The sequence below is a fragment of the Bombina bombina genome, chromosome 9 (assembly GCF_027579735.1).
Source record: "Bombina bombina isolate aBomBom1 chromosome 9, aBomBom1.pri, whole genome shotgun sequence".
Classification (NCBI taxonomy): domain Eukaryota; kingdom Metazoa; phylum Chordata; class Amphibia; order Anura; family Bombinatoridae; genus Bombina; species Bombina bombina.
In genome coordinates, this window is record NC_069507.1 from 47317247 (window position 1) to 47338579 (window position 21333).

Here is a 21333-nt window from a genome sequence, read left to right on the forward strand (position 1 = left end):
TGTGTTCTGTTAAAAATTTAAAGTGACAGTAACGGTTTTATTTTAAAACGTTTTTTGTGCTTTGTTGACAAGTTTAAGCCTGTTTAACATGTCTGAACCATCAGATAAACAATGTTCTATATGTATGAAAGCCAATGTGTCTCCCCATTTAAATATATGTGATAATTGTGACATGGTGTCCAAACAAAGTAGGGACAATGATGCCACAGATAATAATAGTGCCCAAGATGATTCTTCAGATGAGGGGAGTAAGCATGGTACTGCATCACCCCCTTCTGTGTCTACACCAGTTTTGCCCACACAAGAGGCCCCTAGTACATCTAGTGCGCCAATACTTATTACTATGCAACAATTAACGGCTGTTATGGATAATTCTATTGCAAATTTTTTATCTAAAATGCCTACTTATCAAAGAAAGCGCGATTGCTCTGTTTTAAACACTGAAGAGCAAGAGGACGCTGATGATAACGCTTCTGACATACCCTCACACCAATCTGAAGGGGCCAGGAGGGAGGTTTTGTCTGAGGGAGAAATTTCAGATTCAGGAAAAATTTCTCAACAAGCTGAACCTGATGTTGTAACATTTAAATTTAAATTAGAACATCTCCGCGCACTGCTTAAGGAGGTATTATCTACTCTGGATGATTGTGACAATTTGGTCATTCCAGAGAAATTATGTAAGATGGACAAGTTCCTAGAGGTTCCGGTGCCCCCCGATGTTTTTCCTATACCCAAGCGGGTGGCGGATATAGTAAACAAGGAATGGGAAAGGCCCGGCATACCTTTTGTGCCTCCCCCTATATTTAAGAAATTATTTCCTATAGTCGACCCCAGAAAGGACTTATGGCAGACAGTCCCTAAGGTCGAGGGGGCGGTCTCTACTCTAAACAAACGCACTACTATTCCCATAGAAGATAGTTGTGCTTTTAAAGATCCTATGGATAAAAAATTAGAGGGTTTGCTTAAAAAAATGTTTGTTCAGCAAGGTTACCTTCTTCAACCAATTTCATGCATTGTTCCTGTCACTACGGCAGCGTGTTTCTGGTTCGAAGAACTAGAAAAGTCGCTCGATAAAGAATCTTCGTATGAGGAGGTTATGGACAGAGTTCATGCACTTAAATTGGCTAACTCTTTTATTCTAGATGCCGCTTTGCAATTAGCGAGATTAGCGGCGAAAAATTCAGGGTTTTCTATCGTGGCGCGCAGAGCGCTATGGCTGAAGTCTTGGTCAGCGGATGTGTCTTCCAAGACAAAATTGCTTAACATCCCTTTCAAGGGCAAAACACTGTTTGGGCCTGATTTGAAAGAGATTATTTCAGAAATCACCGGAGGAAAGGGCCACGCCCTTCCTCAGGATAGGTCATTTAAGGCTAGAAATAAGCCTAATTTTCGTCCCTTTCGCAGAAACGGACCAGCCTCTACTTCTACATCCTCTAAGCAAGAGGGGAATACTTCCCAACCCAAACCAGCCTGGAGACCGATGCAAGGCTGGAACAAGGGTAAGCAGGCCAAGAAGCCTGCCACTGCTACCAAATCAGCATGAAGGGATGGCCCCCGATCCGGGACCGGATCTGGTGGGGGGCAGACTTTCTCTCTTTGCTCAGGCCTGGGCAAGAGATGTTCAGGATCCTTGGGTACTAGAAATAGTTTCTCAAGGTTATCTCCTGGAATTCAAGGAACTACCCCCAAGGGGAAGGTTCCACAGGTCTCAATTATCTTCAAACCAAATAAAAAGACAGGCATTCTTACATTGTGTAGAAGACCTGTTAAGGATGGGAGTAATTCATCCAGTTCCAATAAGAGAACAAGGGATGGGGTTTTACTCGAACCTGTTCATAGTTCCCAAAAAAGAGGGAACGTTCAGACCAATTCTAGATCTCAAGATCCTAAACAAATTTCTCAGGGTTCCATCGTTCAAAATGGAAACCATTCGAACGATCCTTCCTACCATCCAGGAAGGTCAATTCATGACCACGGTGGATTTAAAGGATGCGTACCTCCATATTCCTATCCACAAGGAACATCATCAGTTCCTAAGGTTCGCTTTTCTGGACAAGCATTACCAGTTTGTGGCACTTCCATTCGGATTAGCCACTGCTCCGAGAATTTTCACAAAGGTACTAGGGTCCCTTCTAGCGTTTCTAAGACCAAGGGGCATTGCAGTAGTACCGTACTTGGACGACATCCTGATTCAAGCATCGTCTCTGTCAAAGGCAAAGGCTCATACGGACATCGTCCTAGCCTTTCTCAGATCTCACGGATGGAAAGTAAACATAGAAAAAAGTTCTCTTTCCCCGTCAACAAGAGTTCCCTTCTTGGGAACAATAATAGACTCCTTAGAAATCAAAACTTCTAAGCTCTTGTCAAGTTCTTCATTCTGTTCTTCGTCCTTCCATAGCGCAGTGCATGGAAGTAATAGGATTGATGGTTGCAGCAATGGACATAGTTCCTTTTGCACGAATTCATCTAAGACCATTACAACTGGGCATGCTCAGACAGTGGAATGGGGATTATACAGACTTGTCTCCGACGATTCAAGTAGATCAAAGGACCAGAGATTCACTCCGTTGGTGGCTAATCCTGGACAATCTGTCACAGGGAATGAGCTTCCGCAGACCAGAGTGGGTCATTGTCACGACCGACGCCAGTCTGGTGGGCTGGGGCGCGGTCTGGGAACCCCTGAAAGCTCAGGGTCTATGGTCTCGGGAAGAATCTCTTCTCCCGATAAACATTCTGGAACTGAGAGCGATATTCAATGCTCTCAAAGCTTGGCCTCATCTAGCAAAGGCCAAATTCATAAGGTTTCAATCAGACAACATGACGACAGTTGCTTATATCAACCATCAGGGGGGAACAAGGAGTTCCCTGGCGATGGAGGAAGTGACCAAGATAATTCAATGGGCGGAGGATCACTCCTGCCACTTGTCTGCAATCCACATCCCAGGAGTGGAAAATTGGGAAGCGGATTTTCTGAGTCGTCAGACATTACATCCGGGGGAGTGGGAACTCCACCCAGAAATCTTTGCCCAAATAACTCAATTATGGGGCATTCCAGACATGGATCTGATGGCGTCTCGCCAGAATTTCAAGGTTCCTTGTTACGGGTCCAGATCCAGGGATCCCAAGGCGACTCTAGTAGATGCACTAGTAGCACCTTGGACCTTCAACCTAGCTTATGTTTTCCCACCGTTTCCTCTCATTCCCAGGCTGGTAGCCAGGATCAACCAGGAGAGGGCTTCAGTGATCTTGATAGCTCCTGCGTGGCCACGCAGGACTTGGTATGCAGACCTGGTGAATATGTCATCGGCTCCACCATGGAAGCTACCTTTCAGACAGGACCTTCTTGTTCAAGGTCCATTCGAACATCCGAATCTGGTTTCTCTCCAACTGACTGCTTGGAGATTGAACGTTTGATTTTATCAAAGCGTGGGTTTTCAGATTCTGTAATAGATACTCTTATTCAGGCTAGAAAGCCTGTAACTAGAAAGATTTACCATAAGATATGGAAAAAATATATCTATTGGTGTGAATCTAAAGGATTCCCATGGAACAAGATAAAAATTCCTAGGATTTTATCCTTTCTACAAGAGGGTTTGGAGAAGGGATTATCTGCAAGTTCTCTGAAGGGACAGATTTCTGCGTTATCTGTTTTACTTCACAAAAGGCTGGCAGCTGTGCCAGACGTTCAGGCGTTTGTTCAGGCTCTGGTTAGAATCAAGCCTGTTTACAGACCTTTGACTCCTCCCTGGAGTCTCAATCTAGTTCTTTCAGTTCTTCAAGGGGTTCCGTTTGAACCCTTACATTCCATAGATATTAAGTTATTATCTTGGAAAGTTTTGTTTTTGGTTGCAATTTCTTCTGCTAGAAGAGTTTCAGAGTTATCTGCTCTGCAGTGTTCTCCGCCCTATCTGGTGTTCCATGCAGATAAGGTGGTTTTGCGTACTAAGCCTGGTTTTCTTCCGAAAGTTGTTTCCAACAAGAATATTAACCAGGAGATAGTTGTACCTTCTTTGTGCCCGAATCCAGTTTCAAAGAAGGAACGTTTGTTACACAATTTGGACGTAGTCCGTGCTCTAAAATTCTATTTAGAGGCCACTAAAGATTTCAGACAAACTTCTTCTTTGTTTGTTGTTTATTCTGGTAAAAGGAGAGGTCAAAAGGCAACTTCTACCTCTCTTTCCTTTTGGCTTAAAAGCATTATCCGTTTGGTTTATGAGACTGCCGGACGGCAGCCTCCTGAAAGAATCACAGCTCACTCCACTAGGGCTGTGGCTTCCACATGGGCCGTCAAGAACGAGGCTTCTGTTGACCAGATATGTAAGGCAGCGACTTGGTCTTCACTGCACACTTTTGCCAAATTTTACAAATTTGATACTTTTGCTTCTTCAGAGGCTATTTTTGGGAGAAAGGTTTTGCAAGCCGTGGTGCCTTCCATTTAGGTGACCTGATTTGCTCCCTCCCTTCATCCGTGTCCTAAAGCTTTGGTATTGGTTCCCACAAGTAAGGATGACGCCGTGGACCGGACACACCTATGTTGGAGAAAACAGAATTTATGCTTACCTGATAAATTACTTTCTCCAACGGTGTGTCCGGTCCACGGCCCGCCCTGGTTTTTTTTTAATCAGGTCTGATGAATTATTTTCTCTAACTACAGTCACCACGGTATCATATGGTTTCTCCTATGCATATTTCCTCCTGTACGTCGGTCGAATGAATGGGGTAGGCGGAGCCTAGGAGGGATCATATGACCAGCTTTGCTGGGCTCTTTGCCATTTCCTGTTGGGGAAGAGAATATCCCACAAGTAAGGATGACGCCGTGGACCGGACACACCGTTGGAGAAAGTAATTTATCAGGTAAGCATAAATTCTGTTTTTCGCTTTGTTTTAACAACACAAATATCCAAATGAATTTAGAAAGAAGATTATAGAAAACAGAAAGAAAAATGAATGATGAAAATGATCAGTATTCATTTGTTTACTTTATTTTTTCTAGGGGTTAATACTTACATTAGCGTGTTCTCCATGCTCTCCAGAGCACATTAAGGTACAAATGTAAATGTTTAATCAAAATTCGGTATTTGTTTTGTTTTAAACTAAATGAAAACCGAATAGTGCAGCTACTGAATATTCGGAAGGAATAACGAATTTCCCTAATTATTAAGAATGAAAATGACATCCAAAATGAAAATTTATTTTCTGCACATCTCTAATGTCTAGTGATGCTAATAAGTAACGTGCGCAATTAACCTGTTGTGCTGAAAAACAATATAGATATGTGCGTATGTCTTTTTAAGAGATTGGAACAGAGGTGAGATTTCTCTGCAGCTCTAAGGACCCAGACTGTTTTGACGTATTCAGAGTGCTAATACACATGATTGGGAACTTGTATTTTATAATCATCTCCAAAGGGAATAAACATACTACACCATGAGGCACTTCCTATGTTCTGTATGTTATTTTACAAGGAGAGTCCAACAGGCCCATTTATCAAGCTCCGTATGGAGCTTGAAGGGCCGTGTTTCTGGCGAGTCTTCAGACTCGCCAGAAACACAACTTATGAAGCAGCGGTCAAAAGACCGCTGCTCCATAACCCTGTCCGCCTGCTCTGAACAGGCGGACAGGAATCGCCAGACATCAACCCGATCGAATACGATCGGGTTGATTGACAGCTCCCTGCTGGCGGCCGATTGGCCGCGAGTCAGCAGGGGGCGGCATTGCACCAGCAGCTCTTGTGAGCTGCTGGTGCAATGTTAAATGCGGAGAGCGTATTGCTCTCCGCATTTAGCGAGGTCTTGCGGACCTGATCCGCAGTGTCGGATCAGGTCCGCAAGACCTTTGATAAATGGGCCTGAAAAACTTTATGTGACATGTAATATAGTATGCATTTTTGCTCTGCTATTACAAATGGAAGGATGATATTTATCAAGCAAGAGGTAGTATTCCTGTCGGATTGCACTAATCCATAATTTTTCTCAGGTAATAGATTTTTATGAAGGACTACACTATAATTATTCGTGTCACATAACGCAAATGCTCAAAGCTGATCAAGTGCAAAAAATGTGTTCAAGTAGTAGAATTTTTCATTTATTTCTGTTGCATTTTAAGCTGTAATTGAATGCACAATAGCAAGCAATAACAGTTAATATCATGTTTTAAAAGCTTAAAATAAGAATGGATTGCAGGCGGCATTTAATTGATCGCAGTCAGTGCGCTACTACTGTTTCCCTCTATTTAATGAAAGTATAGCTTGGTTAATATTTTACCCAGCAACTTGTAATACCCTCATAATTTATCATGCAAGGCTGAGCACAACATGCGCCATGCTTTAACAATTGCTCTCCACTCGTAATCTTAGACTAAGGGGCATATTATCAACTCCGTATGGAGCTTGATGCCCCGTTTTTCTGGCAGACCTGAAGGCTCACCGGAAACAAAAGCCTGCCCTGAGGCGGCGGACAGAAATCAATTTGATCGAATACGATCGGGTTGATTGACACCCCCTGCTAGCGGCCGATTGGCCGCAAATCTGCAGGGGACGGCATTGCACCAGCAGTTCACAAGACCTTTTGGTGCAATGATAAATGCTGAGAGCGTATGCTGTTGGCATTTATCGATGTGCAGCGGACATGATCCGCTATATCGGATCATGTCCGCTCGCACAATCATAAATATGCCCCAAAGGGCTAGATTACAAGTGGAACTCTATGTAGCGCTTTCACTAGAGCGCTAATTGCGCTAGAAGTAAACTTTTTGTGCGCATCAGGTAAAACTCGTATTATGAGTTGAAAGTAAAAAAATATAGTTCTTGTGCTAACCTGATGCATGCAAAAAGCTTAACTTACAATATTGCACGCGTGATAACCTATTATGTTGAGCCTGATTCGACAAAGCCTACAGACCGGCAAAAGTTTAAATTTGTGACGTAACATACGATCCGCCGGTCTCAATCCGACACAGATCAATGCTTACGTCATTGCAGATGTTCCGAATACAAATTCGGCACTACCTGACAACTTTTGCAAGTTTTCAAATTTCTAACAGGTATACTCGCTACTATTCCGGCCCAGCGTACCTGGTTTTCAATCCGCCACCCTGGAGGCCGCGGATGCCATAGGAATCAATGGGAGTCTGAAAGCAGTGAAAGCTTATGTTCGATGCTGCCAGATATCCCATTGATCTCTATGCTAGAAAACCAGTAACGTTTACACCTATTACATTAACATGTACCCCGTGTCTAAACACCCCTAATCTGCCACCCCAACATCGCCTCCACCTACATAAAATATATTAACCCCTATCCCGCCGCTCCAAGAGCGCACCGCAACGGTAATAAAATTATTAACTCATAAACCTCTGGCCTCCCACATCACTACCACTAACTAAACCTATTAACCCCTAAACCGCCAGCAACCCACATCACCATAAACTAAATTAAGCAGTTAACCTCTAAACCTAACAAATCGCTAACTTTACATTAAATATTAACTCATCCCTATCTTATAATAAATTAAAACTTACCTTTAGAATTAAAATAAACTATATTAAACTATTAATTAACCTACCCTAACTATTATACTAAAATTACATTAAACTAACAATTACATTAACTATATTACATATTTAAAAACCTAACCGTACTCAAATTATTTAAATCTACGATTAAAAATTACTAAATTACAAAAAAATAACAACTAAGTTACAAAAAATAAAAAATACTAAATTACAAAAAATAAAAAACACTAAGTTACAAAAAATAAAAAAGAATTACACCTAATCTAAGAGCCCTATCAAAATAAAAAAGCCCCCCAAAATAAAAAAAAACTAGCCTACAATAAACTACCAATGACCCTTAAAAGGGCCTTTTATGGGGCATTGCCCCAAAGAAATCATCTCTTTTACCTGTAAAAAAAAAAATACAAACACCCCCCCAACAGTAAAACCCACACAACCAACCCCCCCAAATAAAACCCTTATCTAAAAAACCTAAGCTCCCCATTGCCCTGAAAAGGGCATTTGTATGGGCATTGCCCTTAAAAGGGCATTTAGCTCTTCCCCTAACCTAAAATTAAAACCCACCCAATAAACCCTTAAAAAACTTAAAACTAACCACCAACGATCCACTTACAGTTTTCAAAGACCGGACATCCATCCTTATCCAAGTGGCAGAAGTCCTCAGCGAAGCCGGCAGAAGTCTTCATCCAAGCGGGCCGAAGTCTTCATCCAAGCGGGCAGGAGTCCTTATCCAGACGGCATCTTCTATCTTCATCCATCCGGCGCGGAGCGGCTCCATCTTCAAGACATCCGGCGCGTAGCATCCTCTTCTTCCGATGGTCAACGACAAATGAAGTTTCCATTTAAGGTACATCATCCAAGATGGCGTCCATTATATTCCGATTGGCTGATAGAATTCTATCAGCCAATAGGAATTAAAGGGGAAAAAATCCTATTGGCTGTTGCAATCAGCCAATAGGATTGAGCTTTCATCCTATTGGCTGGCCCGCTTGGATGAAGACTTCTGCCGGCTTCGCTGAGGACTTCTGCCGCTTGGATGAGGATGGATTTACGGTCTTCAAAAACTGTAAGTGGATCGTCGGTGGTTAGTGTTAGTTTTTTTTTAAGGGTTTATTGGTGGGTTTTAATTTTAGCTTAGGGACTTTGGGCAGTAAAAGAGCTAAATGCCCTTTTAAGGGTAATGCCCATACAAATGCCCTTTTCAGGGCAATGGGGAGCTTAGGTTTTTTAGAAAGGGTTTTATTTGGGGGGGTTGGTTGTGTAGGTGGTGGGTTTTACTGTTGGGGTGGTGTTTGTATTTTTTTTACAGGTAAAAGAGCTGATTTCTTTGGGGCAATACCCCGCAAAAGGCCCGTTTAAGGGCCATTGGTAGTTTATTGTAGGCTAGGGTTTTTTTATTTTGGGGGCTCTTTTTAATTTTGATAGGGCTCTTAGATTAGGTATAATCCTTTTTTTATTTTTGATACTGTGGTTTTTTATTTTTTGTAACTTGGTGTTTTTTATTTTTTTTAACTTAGTGTTTTTTATTTTTTGGAACTTAGTTGTTTTTTTTTGTAATTTAGTAATTTTTAATAGTAGATTTAAATAATTTGAGTAGGGTTAGGTTTTTAAATATGTAATATAGTTAATTTAATTGTTAGTTTAATGTAATTTTAGTATACTAGTTAGGGTATGTTAATTAATAGTTTAATATAGTTTAATGTAATTTTAGTATAATAGTTAGGGTAGGTTAATTAATAGTTTAATATAGTTTATTTTAATTCTAAAGGTAAGTTTAAATTTATTATAAGATAGGGATGAGGTAATTATAATGTAAAGTTAGCGGGATGTTAGGGTTAGGGGTTAATAGCTTTTTTTTAGTTTATGGCGATGTGGGGGGCTGGCGGTTTAGGGGTTAATAGGTTTAGTAAGTGGTAGTGATGTGGGAGGCCAGGGGTTTGGGGTTAATACATTTATTTAGTGGCGTAGGGGTCCGGGAGCGGCGGGATAGGGGTTAATAACTTTATTAAAGTTACGACAGGGGTCCGGGAGCGGCAGGATAGGGGTTAATAACTTTATTAAAATTGCAGAGGGGTCCGGGAGCGGCGGAATATGGGTTAAACATTTTAGTATAGTGGCAGTGTTTAGTGACAGGGTATAAATAAAGTTGGGAAAAAGCCGAATAGCAGCAAGATCGATGACTGTTAGTTAACAACAGTCCGCTGCTCATCGCCCCGTACTTGGTGCACGGCTTTTTGACAGTTTTTTTTTTTATAAATATGGAGATCGTATTCAGGTCCACGGCCACGATGTTAGGTGATGTTAGGTGAGCGTATTGGTGCCGGCGAATGAGCAACAGTTGACGATTTGATTATTCGGCCTCTATAACACTTTATTAAATATGAATATTGCATAAATATACTTTTACATGTTTTCATCTGCTTAACTGCAAAGAGCTCTAATCAGGGGCATTTTATAGCTTAGACCAACAAGACACTTGCCTAGGGCGGCATATTTGGGGGAGCGGTACACACATAATATTTATTTATTTTATGTCAAAATTGCCATCACGCGGAATTTTGTTTTTACTCTGATAAGTAGTCACGTTTTCATCGCACTAGCTCTACTACAAGCAGCCCTGCGAAATGTCAGCTGACTTCCCACTGTACAGTATATCACAAGCATCTGACACTTTACTTGTTGTTTATTGGGTTCTATGGTCTACGCTGTGAAATAACGCCTCTATTAGTCATGTGACCTGGTGAGGCATGTAATGATGGAGAGTGGATGTTCTGGCAGGTTGAAATTACTTAAAGGGACAGTAAACTTTAAAAATAATGTTATATAATTCTGCACATAGTGCAGAATTATATAACATTATTTAGGTGATATAGCCATAAACGCCTTTTTTACAGTTTAATTAGCTAAAATACGGCGCTTTTACAGACCCGCTCTCTGCTCTCTGCTGAGCGGGTCTGTAATATTCAGTCAGCGCATCGGGCCAGCTGTATAGTCACAGCCCGGCCCGATCGCGCCATAGCACTAAGTGCAGCTCGCTCCTGTCACAGGAGCGAGCTGCACTTAGTCTTATGGCGCGGTCGGGCCGGGCTGTGACTATACAGCTGGCCCGATGCGCTGACTGAATATTACAGACCCGCTCAGCAGAGAGCGGGTCTGTAAAAGCGCCGTATTTTAGCTAATTAAACTGTAAAAAAGGCGTTTATGGCTATATTACCTAAATAATGTTATATAATTCTGCACTATGTGCAGAATTATATAACATTATTTTTAAGGTATACTGTCCCTTTAAGCTTCCCGCTGCTCAGTGCATACAAATAGGAAGAAGAACATAAATCTGTGTTATAAGCATGCAGAAAAGCGCTTATCTTAACCAGGAATGTGCTGTATAGCAGAGATGATCAACCTGTTGAGGCATCTAATGATGGAGAGTGCAAGTTTCGAGGGTCTGCAACTAATTAGCAAGCTTCCCCCTGCATGGAGTGTGCCCGCAGGTAGGGAGCAGAGGAGAACATAAATCTGTGTTATAGGCATGCAAAAAAACATGAGCTGATATTCCTAGCATAGTGTCAGGTCTTTATCACATTCACCTATTTGACTTTTATCTCAAACAAGGTGCTCCTATTCAGTGTAATTAGTGTATTTCTGTTTGGAAATTAAATATATATGGTTATGTGTCTGTGTTTATATGTTGGCTTGTGCCACTTATCTTCCACAATCATTGCTAGTGTGAGATCTGGTTAAAAATGTTGAGTCATTTTAGATGAACAATTATTTTCAGTCTGATTTAGAGATTCCGTAATAAATCAGTTTACAAAAGAAAGAAAAAAAAAATTCAACAAAACACTCATTTTCAAATAAAACAAAAATAATTTAAATTGAATGAAGTCCTTGTTATGAATGTTCTCAGAAAATGCACATTTCAATATAAATAGTAAAACAACTTTTCTATACTTTAATTTATTTTGCATTTAACTCTTGACAATTAGAGGAACACTGTTCTGTAATTTATTTCTCATAATTTGCTCCCAATTACTTAAATATATTGGAAATTGTTCCTTGCCATGATTTTTTTTTTATTTATTTAAAAACGTCATGTTATGCTCTGACCAAAAAATTTATTGTGGCTATAAAAAAAACTTTCACAAAACCTTAAGGGCTAAACCTCTAATTACGTATTTTTGTTTACTAACATAACTTAACCAACTCTAAAATAATACACATACAACTTTTTTAGGAAAAAGATCGGTCACGTTTATTAAAACGTAAACTTTGCGAGCTATTTAATAGCTCAGGCAACTTTTCATAAATTTTGAACTTTATAAAAGTTCTTAATCCATTGGCGGCACATAAAAAACTAATTAACCCCTACCGACAAATGGTCAAGGCTCCTTTTGGATCTGCAGCGTGGCACGGCTTGCTCACGCTCATTAGAAGAGAGAATGGGTGTGTAATTAGAGATCTTCGGCCAGCTATTCTTCAAGGAGGGGAACCCCTAGGCCGGCACCTAGTGGGCGACACCCCTCCCTTTCTCAAAGGCCATCACTCTTCATTCTAACTGCTCGCTCCAGGGCCATGACCGACCGCCACAAGAGTGCAACTCTTGCTGCCAACCATAAACTGACCTCATATAACTTATAATTATATATTTTCTTTTTAAACTTGAGCTAACAGCGCTCTCCTTAAATCAGCCAGAAATATATCCAACCCTTCGTCTGTCAAGGGAACACCGTCAGGGAGATATAAGGCTTTCTTGTCAGCCGTAATACTGTAATGCCTAATGCTAAATCCTGACAAGGCCGTGACCGCTCTTCCCATCTCCCTGTTCACTTTTTTGTGCACATTATAATCTGCCCTTTGCAAAACCATGTGTCCCTTTCAGTGACTTCACAAGTTCCTTTAAGCGAAGAGGGGTAATGGGTTCCCTCTTATCCTGAGACCGCACTTCAGACCTTCCCCATCCCTTAAGTATTTGCCTCACTAAGAAGGAATTTGAGAATTCCTGAATGCCCAGCATCTTGCTGAAGAATGCTACCTCAGAAAGCCTGTTCTGAGCCGACATCTTAGAAACCCCTTACTGCTTCAACCACGCCAGCCATTCCCCTTGTTTTGCAGAATGTCTCCCAAACCTTCCAGTGTGACTCATAAGCCTTCCAAGTCTAGGGAGCCAGTGAAGCACGCACTAATGGGATGATGGATGCCCAGAGACTACCAACTTCCAAAGAAACAAAGGACAGGGTAAGCCATGAGCTGCTGCCCTAGGAGCTACCTTCCTAAACTGTTCCCACTTAAATCTACATTATGTACTCGGGAACATGACGCACCGTGAACCAGATATTAAGTTGTAAGCAGCGGAGTACTAAGTGCCTAAGGTATCTCACCACTACAGGGGAAGATGCAGACAACCTGTTTATGGCATACACCACACTCATGTTATCTGACCAGAACACTACTGATCTATTCACTAGCTTTAGTCCCCACAGCTCAACGGCCACCACAATAGGAAACAACTCTAACAGCGCTAAGTTTCTAGTTAAGCCTGAAGTTACCCATTCAGTTGGCCAAGGAGCTGCGCTCCAATCACCCTCGAGGTATGCCCCATACCCAAAGGCTCCTGCCGTGTCAGTAAACAGATGCAAAGACTGATTCGAAATCGGATCAGCCCGCCAAAGGCAGACGCCATAAAAATGGGTAAAAAAATCTGTCCCATATATAAAGGTCCTCATTCATTTCTGCGGACACGGCAAATCTATTCGGCTAGATTACGAGTTTTTGTTGGTAATGGTGTGCGTGGCTAACGCACAGTTTTCCCTCACTGCTCACCTAAAGTAACGCCGGTATTACGGGGTTTTTTTTAAACCCGGTGTTAGCCGCAAAAAAGTTAGCGTAGAGCAGAATTTAGCTCCACATCTCACCTCAATACCAGAGCTGCTTATGGTAGCGGTGAGCTGGCAAAACGTGCTTGTGCACGATTTCCCCATAGGAATCAATGGGGCAGAGCCGGCTGAAAAAAAACCTAACACCTGCAAAAAAAGCACTGTTCAGCTCCTAACGCAGCCCCATTGATTCCTATGGGGAAAAACATTTATGTCTACACCTAACACCTTAACATGAACCCCGAGTCTAAACACCCCTAATATTACACTTATTAACCCCTAATCTGCCGCCTACAACGTCGCCACCACTATAATAAAGTTATTAACCCCTAAATCTAAGTCTAACCCTAACCCTAACACCCCCCAACTTAAATATAATTTAAATAAATCTAAATAAAATTACTATAATTAACTAAATTATTCCTATTTAAAACTAAATACTTACCTATAAAATAAACCCTAAGCTAGTTACAATATAACTAATAGTAACATTGCAGCTAGCTTAGGGTTTATTTTTATTTTAGAGGCAACTTTGTATTTATTTTAACTAGGTAGAATAGTTATTAAATAGTTATTAACTATTTAATAACTACCTAGTAAAAATAAGTATAAATTTGCCTGTAAAATAAACCCTAACCTAAGTTACAATTACACCTAACACTACACTATAATTAAATTAATTACCTAAACTAACTACAATTAATTACAATTAAATTAAATAAACTAAAGTACGGAAAAAAACACTAAATTACAGAAAATAATTAAAAAAAATTTAAAACTAATTACACCTAATCTAATGCCCCTAATAAAATAAAAAAGCCCCCAAAATAAAAAAAAAATCCCTACCCTATACTAAATTATAAATAACCCTTAAAAGGGCCTTTTGCGGGGCATTGCCCCAAAGTAATCAGCTCTTTTACCTGTAAAAAAAAATAGACAATACCCCCCCAACATTACAACCCACCACCCACACAACCAACCCTACTCTAAAACCCACCCATCCCCCCCTTAAAAAAAACTAACACTAACCCCTTGAAGATCACCCTACCTTGAGACGTCTTCACCCAACCGGGAAGAAGTGGTCCTCCAGACGGCCAGAAGTCTTCATCCTATCCGGGCAGAAGAGGACCTCCAGACTGGCAGAAGTCTTCATCCAGGCGGCATCTTCTATCTTCATCCATCCGGAGCGGAGTGGGTCCATCTTCAAGCCATCCGACACGGAGCATCCTCTTCCATCCGACGTCTAACACTAAATGACGGTACCTTTAAGTGACGTCATCCAAGATGGCGTCCCTTCAATTCCCATAGGCTGATAGAATTCTATCAGCCAATCCGAATTAAGGTAGAAAAAAGCCTATTGGCTGATGCAATCAGCCAATAGGATTGAAGTTCAATCCTATTGGCTGATCCAATCAGCCAATAGAATTGAGCTTGCATTCTATTGGCTGATTGGAACAGCCAATAGAATGTGAGCTCAATCCTATTGGCTGATTGGATCAGCCAATAGGATTTTTTCTATCTTAATTCCGATTGGCTGATAGAATTCTATCAGCCAATCGGAATTGAAGGGACGCCATCTTGGATGACGTCACTTAAAGGTACCGTCATTTAGTGTTAGTCGTCGGATGGTGTAGGATGCTCCACGTCGGATGGTTTGAATATGGACCCGCTCCGGATGGATGAAGATAGAAGATGCCGCCTGGATGAAGACTTCTGCCCATCTGGAGGTCCTCTTCTGCCCGGATCGGATGAAGACTTCTGGCCATCTGGAGGACCATTTCTGCCCGGCTGGGTGAAGACATCTCAAAGTAGGGTGATCTTCAAGGGGTTAGTGTTAGGTTTTATTAAGGGGGGATTGGGTGGGTTTTAGAGTAGGGTTGGGTGTGTGGGTGGTGGGTTATAATGTTGGGGGGTATTGTCTTTTTTTTTACAGGTAAAAGAGCTGATTACTTTGGGGCAATACCCTGCATAAGGCCCTTATAAGGGCTATTTGTAATTTAGTATAGAGTAGGGATTTTTTTTATTTTGGGGGGCTTTTTTATTTTATTAGGGGATTAGATTAAGTGTAATTAGTTTTAAAAAATTGTAATTATTTTATTATTTTCTGTAATTTAGTGTGGGGGGGTTCCTACTTTAGTTTATTTTATTGTAATTAATTGTAGTTAGTTTAGGTAATTAATTTAATTATAGTGTAGTGTTAGGTGTAATTGTAATTTAGGTTAGGGTTTATTTTACAGGTAAATTTGTACTTATTTTAACTAGGTAGTTATTAAATAGTTAATGACTATGTAATAACTATTCTACCTAGTTAAAATAAATACAAAGTTGCCTGTAAAATAAAAATAAATCCTAACATGGCTACAACGTAACTATTAGTTATATTGTAGCTATTTTAGGGTTTATTTTATAGGTATTTAGTTTTAAATAGGCATAATTTAGTTAATAATAGTAATTATATTTAGATGTCTTTAAATTATATTTAAGTTAGGGGGGTGTTAGGGTTAGGGTTAGACTTAGATTTTGGGGTTAATAAATTTAATATAGTTGCAGCAACGTTGGGGGCGGCAGATTAGGGGGTTAATAAATGTAGGTAGGTGTCGGCCATGTTAGGGACGTCAGATTAGGGGTTAATAAAATTTAACTTATGTTTGTGAGGTGGGAGTGCGGCGGTTTAGGGGTTAATATATTTATTGAAGTGGGGGCGATGTCCGATCGGCAGATTAGGGGTTAAAAAATTTATTTAATTGTTTGCGATGTGGCAGGGCGTCAGTTTAGGGGTTAATAGGTAGTTTATGGGTGTTAGTGTACTTTTTAGCACTTTAGTTAAGAGTTTTAAGCTATGGCGTTAGCCCATAAAACTCTTAACTACTGACTTTTAAATGCGGTAGGAGTCTTGACAGGAGAGGCTGTACCGCTCACTTTTTCCAAGACTCATAATACCGGCGTTAGGCAAGTCCCATTGAAAAGATAGGATATGCAATTGACGTAAGTAGATTTGTGGTATGCTCGAGTCGCAAAAAAAAAGTGAGTGGTACACCTGTACCTGCCAGACTCGTAATACCAGTGGGCGTTAAAAAACAAGTGTTGGGACCTCTCAACGCTGCTTTTTAAGGCTATCGCAAGACTCGTAATCTAGGCGTTTGTTTCTATTTGCTTGACCCTTCAGCTGTTCCTCTAGTTTTCTGTTAAACACGCAGCCCATGGGAATAGCCCTGCCCACAAAATTTAACAGGCCCAAGAACTACTCGCAGCAACTGCCACTGATCTAACTGTCATCAAGAGTTTAACCACTTTGTCTTGTGGGAGACGGCATTCGCCTGCAACTGCAATCTCAATTCCTAGGAATGTGAGACACATGCAGGGGCCTTAAGTTTTGTCTTCCGTCAGTAGAACCTCAAACTCTGAAGTTACTGATCTCATGACTGTCATTAATTTCTCGCATTCTGAACTACCAGCTCTCCCTATTAGCAGGAAGTCATCTAGATAATGGGCCACTGCCCCACCCTCCAAAGACTCCTGCACTGCCCAGTGCAGGAATGAGCTACAGCATTCGAAAAGTGCACAGGATAAGGAACAGCCCATAGGCAGGCATCTATCCACATAGTATGCCCCATCAAACTTCAAGCCCATTAGCTTGAAGGCCCACAGGTGTAAAGGGAGCAGTCTGAAGGCAGCTTCAATGTCTAGCTTGGCCAACAGAGCCCCCTTATCTGTCGCTTTCACCAAGGCTACTGCCTTGTCGAAAGACTGATAGTGCACTGAAGACGGGTCTATTGCATCATTAACTGATCCACCTTTCGGATAGGAAAGGTAGCGTATCAGCCTGAATTTTTCCGGTGTCTTTTTTGGGTACTACTCCTAACGGTGATACCACTAAATCTGAGAAAGGTTGCTCCCTGAATGGTCCTAATACCCTACCCAGTGCCACCTCTTTGTCCACTTTCTTTCTTACCACCAGTGGTAGCGGTAGGCAGACTTAAGATTGCAATGAACTATAGACCCCACCACCAGTTGCTGTACTAGAATTTTAAAACCCTCAGTCAACCCATCCTGTAGCACCCCAGCAGCTCCCCTGTCCGGGTAGCGTGCCATCCATGGGGTCATTGCCTCTGGTTTAAGAGGTGTTAAGGCCCTTGACACCAGCCCCTCCTCTAGAGACTGCTTTGTCCACCCCAAGTTCCCTCTTCTTGCTACATTCGACTCCTGGGTGTGGGCCTCTGCAGTATTTACATATGGGCTGAAAGGAACAATTCTTACCTCTCTCGCACTGTTTATCCTGGTATTTCCAACATTCCATACCTCACCTAGGACGTGACCCACCAGGGGGGGAAGGGGACCGCTCTGCACCCAGAGCCAACCACAGATGCAAATCCGGTGTGCCAAAATGGAGTAGCGTATTCCCCACTATATTTCTACGGAAGGCCATATCATACTAGCGCCATACACCCTCATTGAGTCTTTTATGTATATTATCTATGGTGTCCACATACTTGTAGAGGTTATGACCTTGGGCTGGCCATTTATCTACGTAGCATGTCACAAACACCCTAAAGCACCTCTGCCACTCCTCATACATCTCAGGCCTATGCACTTTTTTATGGCCTGTACCATCTTCAGCCCTTTCTTTGCACCTATATGCCTCAGCTGACAGCTCAAAGACATTAACATAGCACCCTTCTTGGATCTTTTTGATCACTTTAGTTTTAAGATGTCCATACAGGGAATGTACCAAGCAAAGGTACGTGTTGCCATGTAGAAAAAAAGATAAAAGAAGGCGCCAACATAGTGCGGTTACCAATGGGATGGAACACGCTTAGTAAATAATACCAGGTACTCACAGGATGAAAGACACTTGAGAAGTGTCACAGGTGCCTCCTGGACTCTCAGAGTTGTCCAGCTAACTCCCACTCCACTGTGGTGGTAAGGTTCCGCTTGTCTCTACCGATTAGGATGGCTCCGCTAGTGGTTGTGGCTCCCAGCCAGTATTCCAATAGGACTCTCTTGCGGTTTCCCCAAATCCAGCTATCCAGTTAAAATCCGTGCTCTCCGGTGATACAGCAAGGATAAAAGTGGTTTGTGGCGGTGGTAACAAACTACAATATTGCCATTAAAAATATCAGAAAAGAAAGTTCGTGGCTGCAGCTGAGGAAACGGTCACGTACAGACCGAGAAACGTTGTGTAAATAAAGTCTTTTTTTGATTTTATTACTGCAGCCACGAACTTTCTTTTCTGATATTTTTAATGGCAATATTGTAGTTTGTTACCACCGCCACAAACCACTTTTATCCTTGCTGTATCACCGGAGAGCACGGATTTTAACTGGATAGCTGGATTTGGGGAAACCGCAAGACAGTCCTATTGGAATACTGGCTGGGAGCCACAACCACTAGCGGAGCCATCCTAATCGGTAGAGACAAGCGGAACCTTACCACCACAGTGGAGTGGGAGTTAGCTGGACAACTCTGAGAGTCCAGGAGGCACCTGTGACACTTCTCAAGTGTCTTTCATCCTGTGAGTACCTGGTATTATTTACTAAGCGTGTTCCATCCCATTGGTAACCGCACTATGTTGGCGCCTTCTTTTATCTTTTTTTCTATATAGTATCCACCCCTGGGTCACCAACAGGGATCTTTTGGAGAAGAGCCTGCCTACTGTGATTTGGACATTACGCCCATCATATATGTAACACTTTGAACTTCGATCATTGGGACTTTTTCACTATAATATTTTACAATTCTATCACATTGCTGTGTTCATCATTTACAGTGCCTTGCAGTTTTATCACCTTATTATTTTGGGGTGTTTGCTGCAAAGACACCACTATATTATGTTATCACTTTTAATATCTAAGAAGAATTTATTTGTTTCTTAAGAATTCATTTGTATCCTAATATAATTTGATTGGGGTATTTTTCTATAACGATTTGTATCGTATAGTTATATATGTAGATTTTTAACACTGTGATTGTGTCTCACGGTCATACAGACAGTGGATTTTCAGACCATTGGCGCACTAATTATACACTAGCACGTGTTGCCATGTGCTGCCAGCTTCCTAGATAATGCCTGCCTTGTATTTGCCCCAGTGTACACCACCAACTGTGAACAGCAGTATCGACCTATACTGTCGTATTCCCATGCTTCCCCTGAGCCTGCGCTGCAAAAATCTTCTTGAGCATTCTAAACATCAGCTGTTGACCCTTGCCTACAAACCCTAGCTCTTTCCCACTTTCTGAGTCTGACCCACTAGATGAAGAACTCCTACCAGCGTGTGTGTGTGTTGACCAAGAACTCACCAGTCTTCGCTGCCTGCAAAGGTGCACCTGATGTAGAAGGCTCTGCCACTGTTGCTGCTGATGTCCCCACCGGATGATGCATGACACCTCCCAGCTGTGAACTTTGTCCTGCCGTTTCCATCCCAATGAGAGATCCTGGTACTCCCTGCGAAACAATAGAAAGATGGGGAGCACTCTGGGAAGAGGACAGTATTCCTGGAGAGCCCACCCCTCCAGCAGCCCCTTGCCCCACACTGCCACTCAGACCCAAAGTTGCAGCCACCATTATATTAAACTCGGGATTCGCATACAAACCAGGCCCAATTTGGCCCCATGCTCCCCGCTGGACGGTACCCTGTGTTTCTGTACCCCCAACCAATTAACAGCAGTCCCCTCACGCCTGTCATGTGCATTCACACTGTTAATGTTCCTCTGCATGACTGTAAGTTGCGTATCAGCCACGCCCCTGTTAGTCCAATCCCTACTCGTCTGACTCACTGCACCACTGCAGCAGTGCAAATCCCTTTTCATACCCCTATTTCCATGCATACCACTCAAATCACCCCCACTGATAACTAAATCTCCCATCCTGTTAGGATGCCCAGATGTGGCCAATGTGCTATCCTGCACCGTGTTTCTAGACACGCCCACCTCTGGCCTACTCATTCCTGTTTGCCTACCCTCGCCGCCCCCGCCCCAGGAACAGTACTCTCTTCCCGGAGTCTCCCCAACTTACTGGGGGCTCTGTGAGGGGAAATGGCCCTGCTCCTGGCTCACCACCTCCCACGCACCCACAGCCGGAACTGTCCCGACCAGGCCCACCACCTCCCCTCTGCCCCCCAGAGCCATCAAGCCTTGCCGCTACTCCTACAGGCGAGATAACCGCTGCTAGAGACTGGGCTAAGGCCATGACGGCTGCCAGCACAGCAGGGGGGAGCGTCGGCAGGAGAGGCTCAGTATCGGATGCGGCCGGAAGGTGAGGTGCACGCTGTGCACTTGTAAGTGTTGTGTCCTAATGGGGAATACCCTGTTGGGCCAATAGTAACTAGCGTCAGGAGCTGGGTTGAACTAGAGTGGGGCTCAATATTAACCTCTTCTAGTGGGGTCATAAGAACCACCCCTCCACAGTGGGGGAGACAGCCATTGCCAGGATTGGCCTGCTTGCAGTGCAAAAAAGCTTCCTAGCTCTCTTTCCTGATATGTGGCCTACAGGGGAGTGGGGGTGGGAGGTAGGTGGTACAATCTCACTGCCATCTGAACTTTCCACACTCTCCCTTGCAGGGCCTTATAGCCCTTATAACTTTTGTGAGCATTGACAATATTTTTTTTTTTAAATCATTTTTATTAGATAGTGTTATTATGATTGTAACTGTACTTTGTAATGTATTTTAATGTGTTTTGTGACACTTTTTTGTTTTGCAAAACAGTTAACCGCAGCTCTGAGGATGCGCTAACCCGACGAGCGTTAACTTGAATTGCACTAAAGCGATCACATTTATTTTCAACTCAAAATTCCAGCTTAATTAAACCTGTGTGCAACTATTGCAAAAAACACGATAACGCTTGCACACAAATGTTTTGCACTCCACTCGTAATCTGGTCCAAAATGCGTTACAGCATATAAAGAAAAAAATTATATGGTGATGTATTTTAATGACACATTGGAGAAATT